This window comes from Peromyscus californicus, unplaced genomic scaffold (genome assembly GCF_007827085.1).
Source record: "Peromyscus californicus insignis strain IS unplaced genomic scaffold, ASM782708v3 Scaffold_9__1_contigs__length_137607984, whole genome shotgun sequence".
Classification (NCBI taxonomy): Eukaryota; Metazoa; Chordata; class Mammalia; order Rodentia; family Cricetidae; genus Peromyscus; species Peromyscus californicus.
In genome coordinates this window covers 118,594,220-118,610,098 of record NW_026294617.1, presented here as the reverse complement: position 1 = coordinate 118,610,098, position 15,879 = coordinate 118,594,220, and the positions used below count along the sequence as shown (strand labels likewise).

The 15,879-nt window shown below is 36.2% G+C and overlaps 1 protein-coding gene across 3 annotated transcripts in view; it reads right to left on the bottom strand.

Moving 5' to 3' along the window:
• Unc5c (unc-5 netrin receptor C) overlaps positions 1-15,879 on the bottom strand; it is a 357,131-nt gene that overhangs the window by 119,939 nt on the left and 221,313 nt on the right. The window lies entirely within an intron of this gene.

Here is a 15,879-nt window from a genome sequence, read left to right as displayed (position 1 = left end):
CCAAAGAAGTGTCTTCAGCTACAGTGTTGAAATAATTCAAATTTCTGTTTCTTGTGTAACAAAAATTGAACCAAAGATTACCATTTCAATGGCATTTATTTGAGGTATTATGGTGAGTTCAGATATTCATGCTGCAGTGTGTCTCTTTGCAATGACCAGGAGAAATTAACTGAGTGATATATGTGGGCAACTGCCAGTTCACCAGGATTGAATGTACACATTTCCAGAATAAAGTGTTCATTGAGAGCAATAGCCGAACACCCATAGAGAGCAAGGGAATTTTCTCTGAGCCAAGTATGTACACAGTAAGAATGATAGAATGAATTGATTTTGTCTATTAACTTTATATCCATCAATCCATTCATTGTTCATTGATATTTACCAAGTATGCTAAGAATGATCACATAGGAGTTACTTTGTTTACATTATGTGGTAAGAGGTACTCAAAATATAGGAAGAAACAATAAAGAGAATTAAGAGATTAGAAATCAAAAAGACCACCAAACACTATCCAGAGAGAGCAGAGGTATGAAATAGAAGTAGAGACAAGAAAGGGTCCAGTTTGGACATTTGTATTCTAATAGTTCTCAAAGTGTGACTCCCAGAATGGCATTTTTGGCATCACTTGAGGGCCTGTGGGAAATGCAAATTCTGAGACCTTACTCCAGATTCATTCATTAGGAAACATTGGAGACAGGACCAGCCAGTCTGTGGGCTTTTAAGAAGCCTGCCAAGTAAGTAATGACATATGCTAATTTGGAGAATTCTTCTATACAATGCTTAAGACTTTGGATTTCTTTCTGAAAGCCATGTATATCATTGAGGTGTTTTAAAGTAGATGACTTGGGAAGAGAACTATTGAATACATTTGTGAGATAGACAATATCTATACATTTGTAGACATGTGTTTGGACTTTAATAAGCTACAAAGTATTATGATGCTTAAAAATGTTTTTATGATGGGTGACAGGAAATGGTATTGCTTCTGGAGACCTTGAAAGGGAGATATCTAAGATGTATTCAAACCATTTTAGAGAAATCAGAGAAATTCATAGGCACCCAACAGAGATAAGAACCAACTGGAATGAATGGCATTTTCTATCAAGAACTGATGGGGTTCGTGTCATAGGCCCTTAGATCTCCTGAAAACTGAATTTTATTGAAGCCTGGGAAAGCATGTATTACATATCCAGGGCAGGACAAGATCCTGAAGGAACAACTCTGTTGTCAAATTTATAATTTAATATTATTTTAAAGTTTGAACATTATTAATTCTTTTATATTTATTTAACAGACAGTTTAAAAGGCACTTTCTGGTAAATGGCATAGTCCAACCCTTAGTTCAGCTGTGAAAAGGACACAAAGAATTATACTTATCAACATCTAGCTAATACAACAAGCTTCATAGTAAGAATCCTAAGCAAAAACTTTTCTTTTTATTTCCTGGGTCTTCCTCAGGTCCCAGTTTTCTAACCTTGTTGCAGTTTTCCTCATTAATATCTCGAAATCACTCTGCTAAGTAAAGGAAGACAGCCTCCATTCTCAACCCCACCTCCTTTTTCTCCTTACTCTCCCCATTTAATGCTTTCGTCTGCCTTTCTTGCTAAAACATGCCGTCTTTATATGGAAGTCCAGTTACTGGAAACAAAGTTCTTCCTTCAAAGTTGTTGCAGGAAATTTACAGTCACCAAAGGGCTGATAAACCTGCAGTGTGTATTTACTTCTAGCTATAATGGCTCTTTCTAAAATGTAGAACAGCAACAAATGGGTTACGGATATTAAAACCACATACAAATATTTTTTGTCCTGAGATGATAACCTCAGGTTTCACTCCCCTCCCATTTACTTGAAGTAATTACTGGCAACCTAATTAAATGATGGTGGAACTTCACCAGGTCCACTATATCTGTGAGACTGAATAGGTTTGTGAATATTTCTGTTAACCACAAATCCAAAGCCTTTTAAGAAGCCACAGACCAACTCTTCTGCTACTGGAGCTATTCATACTATGAATGTTCTGAATTATGTGGCCCAGGCTCCCTGTGGGCACTAGAGTCCAGCACACATGGAGGGCTTTCTTCAGCTTTACAGACACCCCATTCAGGAGCACATGAACTAATTACAGTTGTGTACAGTTGCTTGGCCACATGGCCCACACCGTTTACATTCCCATATTGGGCCAATGGCCAAGTAAGAAAGGACTGCAGCATGAAGTATCTAAATATTTAGAGCTCAGGATTCCCTGGAATCCTTTGCATTATTCAGGCTCTCAGCTACACAGTTATGTACAGTTTTTTTTTCATTGCCGTAAGTAATTTCATTACCTATGACATCTTGCTCATCAAACAAGAGCCTAGCGATTTCAGTAAAAAGTAAGTAATATCATTTCTCTTTGAAAGAAGAATTTCACAGCTTCTTGAAGTCCCGAGATGCAAGAAACAAGCCTTCTCAAAATCTGAAAAACCATCAGCATTTCTTCCAAGGAAAACTGCTTTGAAGAGACTTGGGAACTTGAAATTGGTTTCAGGTTATTTAGGGGTTAGGGGAGTGCTACAGGATTTACACAAATACAAATGAGTGGTTTCCATCACATCTGATAACATCAAAGATTTCTCATCACTTTCTTTAATAGTGGCATCTCAAAGATGCAGGCTGTTTGAAGTTTGCAGTCATTTGTGTCTATAATAGATTTCATTGTTGTTTGGGAACCAGAGTGCAAGGAATTTATTAGCTTGTTATATCAAGAACTCTTACAATGAGTATGAATGTGCACGTGGTAAGAGGAAGGTTCAAATGGATATGAAAATCCAGATAGAAGTTCAACTCTCTGATTGCATCCTTGTGAGACTCTACATAAATAAAAAAAATGAGACTTATATATTACTATAATTTGATCACGAATACATGTGTAATTGATTTTTAAGCACCCATATCCCCATAGAAATATGATATTTAGTCCTGTCAAATGACTGTCTTAGAAGTTTACTAATGTCAGATATTTTGTTAAGTTGTATAATTGAAAAGACAGGCCAAACATCACTCAGCCTGAAGATGTTAATTTATTGCATGAAAGTTCTTCTTTATAAATTAATTCCTAAAAGCTATATACCAACCCACTACAATCATCCCAGAGATCTATGGATAGATCAACATACAACATAAATTAATAAGTGTAATCCAACACATAAATAGACTCAAGGGCAGAAACCATATGATCTCATTAAATACAGAAAAGATCTTTGAAAAAATTCAACATCCTTTCATGACAAAAATCATGGACAGTCTAGGGATACACGGGGACATATATCAACATAGTAAAGGTAATATACATAAAGTCCATAGCCAACATTATGCTAAATGGAGAAACACTCAAAGCATTTTCACTAAAATTAGGAAGTGTAGAAGGGCATCCACTCTCTCCACTAATATTCAACATAATCATTCAAGGTTTTGACTATAGCAATAAGATAAGAGAAGTAGATAAAGTGAATGCAAATAGAAAGGGAAGAAGTCAAAGTATCCTTACTTGCAGATGATCTATCTATATACATAAAATAACCTAAAGACTCTACCAGAAAACTACAAGTGACAAATACATTCAGCAAAGCAGTAGGATATAAAATTAACACACAAAAATCAGTATCCTTCCTGTATACCAACAGTAAACATACTGAGAAAGAAATCAGAGAAATAATACCATCCATGATAGCCTCCACAAAATTAAAATTTCTTGAAATATTTCTAATCAAGGAAGTGGAATACTTGTATAGTGAAAACTTTAAGACACCGAAAAAAGAAATTTGTGTGACTAACCAACCAATTTATGATTGGTTTTAAGGTCCACTGCATGAGATGGAACCCATCCCTGACACTGTTCCTGTGGCCAAAAACCTGGCAGTACATAGGTCAGGGGCCTTTGGGACTATTGTGCTAAAGAAGCATAGCAACAAAACGACTGTTAAGGACATTCTGCTATAATCATAGATCAGTGTCTTGCTCAGCCGTCATCAAAGAATCTTCCTCCTGCAGTAAATGGAAACAAATATAGAACCATAGTTGGACAATGCGCAGAGAGTGAGAGGCATTGGTGCACTAGGTCCTAAATAGGGTGTCTCCATCAATTCTCTCCTCTCACACCTAAGAAAATCCTGTGGAAGAGGAGACAAAAATATTGTAAGAGCCAGAGGGGATGAAGAACACCATGGAACACATATGAAGTCACAGAGACTGAGGGAGCCGCAAATGTTCCTAATGTTTATGGGTTGATAGAATTAATTTCATGAAAACATCTATCTTATCAAAAACAACCTACAGGTTCAATAGAGTCCCCATTAACATTCCAAGACAATTCTTCACCAAACTGAAGAAAAAAATTTTCAAAGTTCACATGGGACCACCAAAGAACCAAGATAGCCAAAACAAACCTAAATGACAATAATACTTTAGGAGTTATCAATATGAATGATTTCAAATTATATTACAACAGTATAACAGAAACCCCAGCATGTTACTGACATAAAAACAAAAACATCAATCAACTGAATAGAACTGAGGACCCAGATGAAATCCCAGAGCCCTATTTCCAGATGATTTTGACAAAGAAAAAAAAATGTTGGAGGAAAGCCAACAAATGGTGCTGGTGAAATTGGATAGTTACATGTTAAAAGAATGAAATTAGATATGTGTCTCTCACCCTGTAAAAAATTCAACTCCAAATGGGTAAAGGACCTCAACATAAGACATGACATCCTGAGTCTGTTAGAGGAGAAAGAAATATGTTTCAACTTAGAGGCATAATAAAGGAACATTTGAACAGGACACTAGTCACACCAGCATTTGGATCAACAATTGAAAAACAGAACTTCATGAGACTAAAATGCTTCTTTACAGCAAAGGACACCATAATTCCAGTGAAGAAGCAGCCTTCACTGAGCCTGCAGAATCAGAAAAATCTTTGACTGCTGCTATATATCTGAAAGATAGTTAGTGTCCAGGATATGCAAAATATCCCCCCAAAAAACTGAACACCAAGAAAGCAAACAATCCAATTAAAAATTGTTTTATGAAATTAAACAGAGTTTACAAAAGGAGAGAAAAAATGGATGAAGAATATTTTTAAAGGGTTCAATATCCATATCCATCAGACAAATGAAAAGCTTGAGATATTATTCTGTTGTAGAATATTATTGTAATCAGACAAAGATGTGTTACATTTGTTTATGTTTCAGAATATTACTTTAACTGTGTAAAGGTGTGTGGCTTTTGTTTATGTTGCATTTGTTTAATTATGTAAAGATGTGTTGCATTTGTTTCATTTTGCATGCCTGAGGCACATGATTGATCTAATAAAAAGTTGTATGGTCAATGGCTAGGCAGGGGAAAGATAGGTGAGTCTGACAAGCATAAAGAACAAATAGGAAGAGAAATCTAAGAATGAAGGGAACAATGAGAGAAGGAGGAGAGATCCAGGGATATACCCAGGGCAAGAAGGCAGACAGACACCAGCCAAACAGCCAGAGAAGCAGTGAAAGTGAGATATACAGAAATAAGAAAGGTAATAAGCCTGACGTAAAAGATAGATAAAGAGAAACAGGTTAATTTAAGTTAAAAGAACTAGCCAGAAACGTTCCTAAGCTAGGCTGATCATTCAAAACTAATAATAAGTCTCGGTGTCATGATTTGGGAGCTGGTTGGTGGCCCCAAAGAAAAGGCTTGGTACATTACCCTAGTCAGAATGACAAAAAAAAAAAAAAAAAAAGAAGAAGACAACAAATGTTAGCATGAATATGGGGAAAAACAGACTTATTCAGTGTTGATGAAAGTGCAAGCTGGTGCATCCACTATGCAAATCAATGCAGAAGTGCCTTAAAAAACTAGAAATAGTGTATCCAGCTACACTTCTTTGCATACTTCCAATGGACTCTTTATCCTACTAAAGAGACACTTTCTTATCCATGGTCACTTTTGCTCCATTTGCAATAGCCAGGAAATAGAAACAGCCTAAATAATTAGCCTATCAACTAATATATGGATAATAAATGTAGTATAATGGAATATTGTGCAGTTATAAAGAAAATTAAAGTTATGTCATTCACAGGTGAATGGACAGAGCTAGAAATAATCATTCTGAGCAAGATAAACTAGATCTAGAAAGACAAACACTCTGAATACTAGACTTGAACCTTCAGATAAAAGTGTTTGAACTGCAGTAACCACAGAGGTTAGTAAATCATGTCCACGAGGGGACTTCAAGGGAATGGGAAGATAGAATGCAAGTGATATAGAGGTGCACAGCGAATAAAGAACAGAAAGAATTCAATGGGTTAGGGGATGAAAGGGCAATGTAGACAAGAGAGTATATGGAGAGACAATTAACACTTAATATCTTTAAAAAGAATTTAAAATGGAACTACCATATAACAGGGAGACAATGTGTTTCCCAAATACCATAGATTACCATACACAAAGCCAAGTTCCAGATACAGGTTACTTCTTTTTTTATGAGTTTTTGGCCAGTGGGGACCCCTAGATCTCTCCCCAAAACATAATAGGCCCTTGCCATTGTTTTGCCTATCCTGCAGAATGTGATGATGGTACCTTATTGCTGAAGACACCACACACTTGAGTCATAAAACACAAAAAAAATCAAGTTTGTACCAACATGGAAGTGTCATCCCTACTAGCTATCTTTAGTAATGCTAGAAGGTTCTATACATAGTACTAGGGAGGAAAATCAATCAGTAGTCTCACCCACCTATGACCTCTACAAGCTATAACAACTTCTGGCCTGGCAAGTTAATGCTCATTGGTATAATAGTGGTACAAATGAATGTTATGGGAGTAACCAATCACATGCTGGTTGGATTTAAAGACAACTCTATAAGTCAGAACTCATACCTGATACCACTAACTAGACCAATAACCTGTGGCTGTCTAGGTCATAGATCCTATGGGGGAACCTAGTACTATTGCTCTGCTAAATAAGCACAGTAATAAACTGTATCCTGTTATTATCTTTATAACCATAGACCAGTACATCACTTAACTCTCATCAGAGGTAATTCTTTTTTAAGTATCTAGCTATTAATACAAAGACTCACAACTGGTCAATGTACAGAGAAAAAGAGACTGTGGTACATCTATATTATACCTTCTTATATCACGACTCAGGGATCACTGTAGAAGAGCATGTGGAAAGAGTGTAAGAGCTACAGGTAGTGGGTATCTATAATGAAACCGCATTTGTTAGACATGGCAGGGCCACTTGATACATGAACACATAGAGGTTGCATGTACAAGACTTGCAACAGACCGGGACAGTAAAAATCCAAGCCTTGGTGGGGAAGAGGTCTTATGAGGTCCCACCTCTACCTGAAGAGCTATTGACAATTGACGTGTGCTAGGGGAGGAAGAGATAGTTTTGTTTTATTTTTAGGGACACAGCTCCTGAGAGCTGAAAAATATTCTATGAGGCTGTCTTATATCCATTCATATACAGGCAGCACTAAGTGGGAATCAGTGAGTTTTTAAAAAAAAAACACATGAAGTTTTCAGGGACAGAAGATGCCGGGGGATATTGCAGGGGAAGGGAAAGGAGGGGGATTTGATTGAAACAAATTATATGCATACATTAAATCATCAAATAAAAATTACAAGTTAAGTTTACACAATGTCATAAAACATTTTTTCAAAATGTTCCATCTGTGTCTGCGATACAGTCTGAGTGTTTCACTGAACCCCATCCTAAGCAAACAGACTTTGGGGTTATGCATGCCTGAGCTACAGGTCTCATTCCTCATAATGATTTTATCTTTCCTATGGTAAAAACAAGTTATGGGACATCATATCCCACAGGCTTGCCAATTTAGCTTCCTTTACAATCCCTTTAATGGAAACAGAGCTGTAGAACTCTGCCAAATTTCATTCCAGGACATTCACAGTTAGGACACGAGCTGGTGGGAAATGCACAAAGTTGCAGGTAGTGCTGCTCTGGAATGCATTACAACACTTTATTGAATTAGTGTGGTCTCCTTCTCAGGCTCTCATTCAGATCCTAATCCTATTAGTCTTCACTAATATGATCTGAAATATGAAACATGCCAGCTCTAAATATCTTAATGTAAATTAAATCACAAAACACCTTGTCATTCTTTAAAAGGATGTCACATGTTAAAAATTGATAGTTGTTCTAACAACCTCTACCTCTCACTATAAGAATGAAAACATGATAACTCAAAAGGTAGAACTTTACAATTAAGATACCAGTTTATGTTAGACAAAGTTATCTGCTAATCTTTAAACTACAACAAGGAAGGAGGACACTATAAAAAAATTAACTACGTTTGAGACATTTTTTTTTTGTGAATTTTACTGTAGCAGTCAATATATAAGTAGACTAATATAAATAAAATTATTTCATGCAATTGAGAATTGATATACAGTAGTATGCTAGCTTGATTATGGCTATAATTTTGTTAACATTACTTGTCTTTGAGATAAAGATGAATTTAACAAATGAACAGCTTAAAAAGACAGTCATGAAGAAACAGAAAATCTGAACATATCAGTGATGATTGATGATTGATGAGATTGAATCAGTAATGAACTGTCTCCCACCAAAGAAAATGCAGGGAGTGGTGGTTTTATTACTAAATTATGCCAAATATTCAAAGAATGAATTCAAAGGTTAGTTCTTTTCAAAATCTTCTCAAACTTAAAGATGGATTCTTTTTTATTTCCTCTTACTGGCTAGCATTGTCCTTATATGAAAACTAGACAAGGAAAGTATAAGCAAAAGAGAAGTCAATGACCTAGAAAAACAAAGAGGTGAAAATCCTCCAAATATCAGTGAGCTGAATTCAGGAGCCTGTTAAAAGGATTGCACATTATTATTAAGAGGGTTTTATTTCTCATATGGAAAGAAGGTTCAGCATACACATATCAACTGGTGTAGTATATCACAGTAATAAAATGATGGAAAAATTTCTGATCATCTCAGTTTGAAAAAGGTGCTTTAAAAAGCTAATACCCATTCATGGTTTAAAATAATTGTCTCAACAAGTTAGACAGAGAATGCCTATATTGCAACATAATAAGAGCTACATTTTAAAAAAGATTTATTTAATAAATTGTATACTAATAAAGACTTTTTGTAGCAACCCATAATGGGTACAAATAAGGGCTATATCTGATGAACCCTCAAGTAGCATTATATTTATAGGAAGAATTGAAAGCATTTGCTCTAATTCCTGGAGCAAGACAGAGACACCCCTCCTCACCACTTTCATTTAACAGTACTTAATGGAAGTCTTTATCAAAATAATCAGACAAAAAATAAAGGACACCCAGAGAGGAAAGGAGGAAGTTGTACTGCCACCTCTTGGATAATAACATCTTGCATATAGAAAATTTTAGATTCCACCAAACACCCCACCCCATGCCCCTCCAAAAAAAAAAAAAAGACAAAACCAAAAAATCCATTTCAATTGATCAACAAATCTATTAAAGTTGCAAGATAGAAAACCAACACACACACCAACACACACACACACACACACACACACACACACACACACACAGAAAAAAAATCCGTGTTATTTCTGTACATTAATACCAACCTAGAAAACTGAAGTAAACAAGCCCAATTATAATACGCATAGAACAAACAAACAAAAGAAATAATTTAATAAGGAGATTAAAGAGCTTTATAGTAAAAGCTACCAAAGATTAATGAAAAAAATTAATAAAAGATACAGATGAATAGAGAGATATCTTTTGTTCATGGATTGGACAAATTAACATTGGTAAAATACTCGTACTCCTAAAACAATCTACAGATTCAATATATTCTCCATCAGAATGGCAATGCTATCTTTCACCAAAATAACACCAGGATCATGGAATTTATAGGAAACCAAAGAAGATACCCAGTGAAGTATTAATAAATAGCAAAAGATGAAGGCATTACATTATACAATCTCAAGTCTACCCTAAGTTTACAGTAATAAAAACAGTGTGGTCCTGGAATGAACACAGACACATGTACCAAAGGGAAAAACAAAAGGGACAGAAGCCAATTACACCTTCCCAGTCAATTGGGTTTCAACAAAATGTCAAAAATACACAATGGTGAATGAACAGTCTTCTTAATGATAGTAAAATTGAATTTCTACACAAAGAAAAATTAACAGACATTCATCTCTCATAATAGAAACCATATCCATATATCATCTCAACATGAATTAAAGACTTAAAACTATGACTCAAACTGGTAGCACTGCAGAAAATGGACAGCACTGGTTTGGGCAATGTTATTGCTTAAAAAAAAAAACAACAACAAAACACAGACACTTGTACAAGAAGACAAAAACAGAGTACCAGGATTTCATCAAACAAAAAGCTTTGTAATAAGAGCTTAACATCCCAAATATAGAAGGTACTCAACTGACAATCAAGAACAAGTAATGTTGCAGCATGTATGTTTAACTATGCAAAGATGTGTTGCATTTGTTTAACTATGTAAAAATGTGTTGCATTTGCTCAATGATGTAAAGATATATTTCTGGTTTACCTTGTCTGCCAAAGGTACCTGATTGGTCTAATAAAAAGCTGAATGGACAATACAGAGGGAGGAAGTTTAGCTGGAACTTCCAGACAGGGAGAGTAAGTAGGAGGAGGAACTTAGGTTTGGGAGGGGAGAAAGAAAATGAAATGACGGGGAGATGCCTGGGGCCAATCAGTCAGACACGAGGAGGGAAGAAAGTAGGACATACAGAATGAAAGAAAAGTAAATAGCCCCAAGGCAAAACACAGATGAATACAAACAGGTTAAATTAAGTTAAAAGACCTGGTGAGACAAGCTTAAGCAAAGGCTGAGCATTTATGATTAATAATAATGTCTGTGTCTTTATTTGGGAGCTGGTTGGTGACTCAAAGAAAATGCCAACTACCACGTAACTGGTTAAAAAATGAGCAAAAGACTTAAACAGACATTTCTTGACAACTGACATAAAAGTGCCAAGTATATGAAAGGAGATCCAAAAGCATAAATAATGTTAAATTAAAAGTATATTAAAATCAAGAGTTATTTCACATCAGAGTTAGAATGGCTATTGTTTACAAAGGACAAAAGTTAAGTGTTGACAAAGGTGTGCAATAAAGGAAGCTCTTGACATCATTGGTGGGACCCTAAATCATGACAGCCTTTATGAAAAACAGTGTGAATGTTTATTAATTAAAATTAAAAGCAGAAGTAGTACCAAAGCAATTCTATGATATAACTAGATATAACTACAGGCATTTCTTTGAACATGTCCATGAGTGCACATACTGAAGGCATTAGCCAGAAGCTCTGCTATTTAAAAGTCTGCAGTAGTGAATATGGGGAAAGATAGCTAAAATTAAGGGCCTTTTGGAGGACAGTATAAAAACCTAATACAGTAGAAGCTGCCCAAAATATTTACATATATGAAGGTGATCTAACTGAAATTGACAAATAATGAGGGAGTCCAACCAGCCATCTCTTCTCACCAAATGAAGCCTCTAGTACCAGGATTGGATTACATCTGATTGAGTTATTGGCCAAAAGGGTCCCATGGGAATCCCCAAACAACTCAGGCTATTGCCATACCATAGGCTTCTCTCCATGAACTGACAGCAAGGCCCTGTTGCTGAAGAGAACACCTACACAACTGATTGAGTATGGAGAAGTTGAGAAAGTGCCTATATAGAGCCTTCGCTCTTACATACTAGTGTCTTTGGTACATGAAGGTTCTTTGCATGCTACCAAAAGAGAAAGGTGAATACCAACCCAGGCACACACCCTTTGATCTACAGTTGTGTCTTGTCTTCACAATATGCTAGTGCCGTGGTGGCACAAAGCTTGTGGGAGTAACCAACCAATATCTGATTTGATTTAAGGCCCACTCCATGAGATAGAACTCATACCCAACATTCCTTGGGTGACCAAGAACACGAGACTAAACATCCCAGAGATCTAGGGTAAAACAAAATACCACTATTCTAAAACAAAACAAAACAAATATAGAAATAAAATGACTCCTAAGGACATGTATTCATAGATCAATGTCATCATCAGAGAAGTTTTCTCCTGCAGCACATGGGAACAAATACAGAGACCCACAGCCAGACTTTAAATTAGAGAATGAGAGATCTTGGAACACTTAGCCCTAAATAGATGTATCCATCAAATCCTTCTTCTCAGGGCTCAGGAAATCCCATTGAAGAGGAGGCAGAAAGAGTGTAAGAGCCAGAGAAGATAGAAAAATCCAGGAAAGCAAAGCCCTCAAAATCAACACGTTCAAAGCTTATAGAAACTCACAGAGACCAAGGCTGCATATCTAGGGCCTGCTTGGGTCTGCACCAGGTCCTTTGTGTATGTATAGATTATGCTTTTCAGGTTAGGGTTTTTATGGGATTTCTGAGTATATGATCATGTGTGTCCCTGTTTCTTGTATCTTTTCTTGGACTCTTTTTCTTCTGTTTGTTTTGTCAAATTCTGATGTGTTAGGTTTTGTTTTACCTTATATTTTATTATAAATAAAATAAAATCTATTAGTTTTATAGCGAAAGACAGAAAGGGAATGGATCTGGATGGGAAGGGAGATGGGAAGGAACTTGGGGGAGTAGTTGGAAAGGAAACCATAATCAGGATATATTATGTGATAAAAAAAATCTACATTCAATATAAGGGGGAAAAAAGTCTGTCTTGTGTGGATTATACTGATTCTTCAGCTTATTTAAAAATAAAACCCAATAGTTAACATAGGCACAGTCTGTCTCATCATGGCTTATAATGTAGTTCTATGCACTATTCTCTATGTTGATGTATTTAATAAGAGGGGATCACAGTTCAGAAAATTCTGAAGCTCTTTGAAGAAAGCTAGGGTGAACTTCACTTAGACAGAAATTGGGGAAAACAGAGAACTGGACCATTTGAGATTATTACTGAATCATGGTTTAAGTACAAAGATATAGGGAGGTATCTAAGATAATTCAGGAAGAATATCATGAAAAAGAAGAGCACAGACCATTAGAGGTAAAGGAGCTCACATGTCCTGTGGAAAGAAATGACTGTTGAATGAGGCAGAAGACAGATTCATAGTAAGCGCTGAGCGGCAGTCTGAAATGTGTGCTGTGTGGAACAGGAAGACTGGAAATTATAAATAGGTGAAATGACATTTTAAAAAATGCCATATGCTTTAAAGAGATTAATCTATGTTTACTAGTAATTTGACTTGAAGAGAATTTCAATAATTTTCATTTTAATTATTATAAAATTGTTTCAGATCTATGACCTTACATCAAGTCATTTATCAGAAGTGTTGAGAGCTTTTTTTGTGTGTGTGACCTTCTGAAAACACTGATAATGGAAACCAGGCATATGTGTCAGGAATAATAACCATTCGCACTGCTGGTCTTTGATTCTGCATTTACTCCAAATGACTTGGAATCAAGCATTAAGAGCAGTCATCCTGGAGTGACCGCCCTTACAAAAGTCCAGATTCCATATACTGTCTTAGGGATGGCAGTTTCGTTTCTCTTAAAACTAGTATGTTTCCTCTTCTTAATAAAACCTTTAAAAAGAAAATGTAAAGTTTGAGTTTTTAACATTTCAGCCTACTTGGGACTTTTATTATTGCAATGGAACAAACTCCTATCAAACTCATAATGTGGGGATTAATGTGGGTAAGAAAATTAATTCTCCTCTCTATATTTGACCTGTCATTTTGTAAATCTTAAAGTTGTTAAGGCTTCCAAACATAACATGAGATTTTCTGTTTATTTATTTTAGTCATGCTGGGTTGCAAGAAAAAGATGGCAATAAGATTAGAAATGCAGTTTGATATCTGAAGTTATTTTTAAGATTTCTGCTTTCAGCCAAATCCTCTGGAATTTTACCAATCCCGTGGGGCCTAACTATTAAGACATATAGTGGCACTGCCATGCATCGTGAGCGGAAGTGTGCTCACACAGCTCTCTGATTCCTTATGTCGCTATCCAATAACATATGGAAGGCAGGACATTCAGCCACTGGATTGGAATTTCTAAGTAGGCTAGTTCTGAATAATTATGGACATAATACACAAACTTCATATTTAAATTAAGGTATAAATGGGTGAGCAAGTCATGACTTCTGGAGTCTTCTCTTTTCTGCTATACCACAGGGGAAGTACTCAACAGGTTATATGCTGTATCAGGTCTAGAATAATGTTCATAACATATTGAAGGTTTATAGAAAAAGACAGATTAATGAAAAAAATTCCCCGAGGACATTATACGTATCTATATGAGAGATGTGCCATTATATTTTAGAGGAAAGAAATGTTGAGTCATGACGGTAGCTATATAACTTCAACTTGCACAGAAAGATGGAAAAAAACTATAATTTAAACTTTGAATATGGTAGGCATTCACACCCAAATTGAGGGACAGCATAATTATTATGCTCTTTAGAGCCTCCATCCTTTTCTACAACAGCTGAGAAAATACAGATTTAATATAGTGAAAATATTCTTTTCACCTTCCTTTTTTTAAAAAAGAACTGTAATAACACAATTATAACTCACCAAGTCCAAGGAGGACAACTTCAACCTGAAACATGAGCTTTTGAATCCCATTTTTACAGAGAAAGAGATCACTGTATGGTCTGATATTTTCAAAATACTATTATATCCTGAAAGCCTTTCTGTCATTCTGGAGGGAAAACTGATTTCCTGAAAATACCACCACCAAGTATAATATGCTTCCTTATTTTCTCGTTATCAGTACTGTAAACATCTCTTTGCTGTCCTGGTGATCACCTTGCATTTGTTTTTCTCTTTCACCTTAGGTTTTGACACAAAAGTTTTAAGGTAGAAATACAGAAGATAATACTGATGTAGATTTGTTGGTAAACCTTATTTTTTTTTAATTGTAACTGTTTATTGATTCTTTGTGGATTTCACATCATGCGCCTTGGTTTCATTCACCTCTCATCCTGTCATTTTTTGCCCTCTGCCTTTGCAACCTCCCCCACCAAAATAATTTTTTTTTTTTTTTCGAGACAGGGTTTCTCTGTGTAGCTTTGCGCCTTTCCTGGAACTCACTTGGTAGCCCAGGCTGGCCTCGAACTCACAGAGATCCGCCTGGCTCTGCCTCCCGAGTGCTGGGATTAAAGGCGTGCGCCACCACCGCCCGGCTCCAAAATAATTTTTTTAAGTACGAACAACAACAAAAAAAAACTAAAAAACAAAACAAGCAAACAAACAAAAGAACAAAACAAAACAAAGAGTTTGAGTGGAAGCTGTAGTGTGACACAGTGAGTCACGCAGTGTACCCTGTAGTCCACACATCTTTACTTTTATGTGTTCATTACAATGCATCACTGGTCTGGTTCAAGGCCTCTGGCTTCTGCTACACCCTTGATACTGGGCCCTCACTGGGACTCCTCTTGGACATCCTATTGTTGTCTTGTGGCATGGAGAACATGAGAAATCTTGAAAAGAAGCTACTCTTACAGGTACATAGTGGAGCAGACTGCTAAACCAAAGCATTTACCTTTGACACACTCTACAACATTTTCTAGCTTGCTCTGTTTTGGATGTGGCCACAGAGAAATTCTAGTGAATAGCATAGAATTGCATGTGATCTTTCTCTTGCTGAACCTTTGGGAGAAGTTGGTGGGCCTCTGCCTTCTGTTATTTCTCCTTCTGCGGCTGAATACAGAAGATGAGACTTGAGATGATGACTAATACAGCAGGTTGAAGGCACCTACATCATGCCCAACTAGGGAGTACAACATTATTACCCTCAATAGGACCTCCTACAGTAGACCGTCACAGAAACAGGGGTTTGTTCTATTATGATTGAGTCATTTCA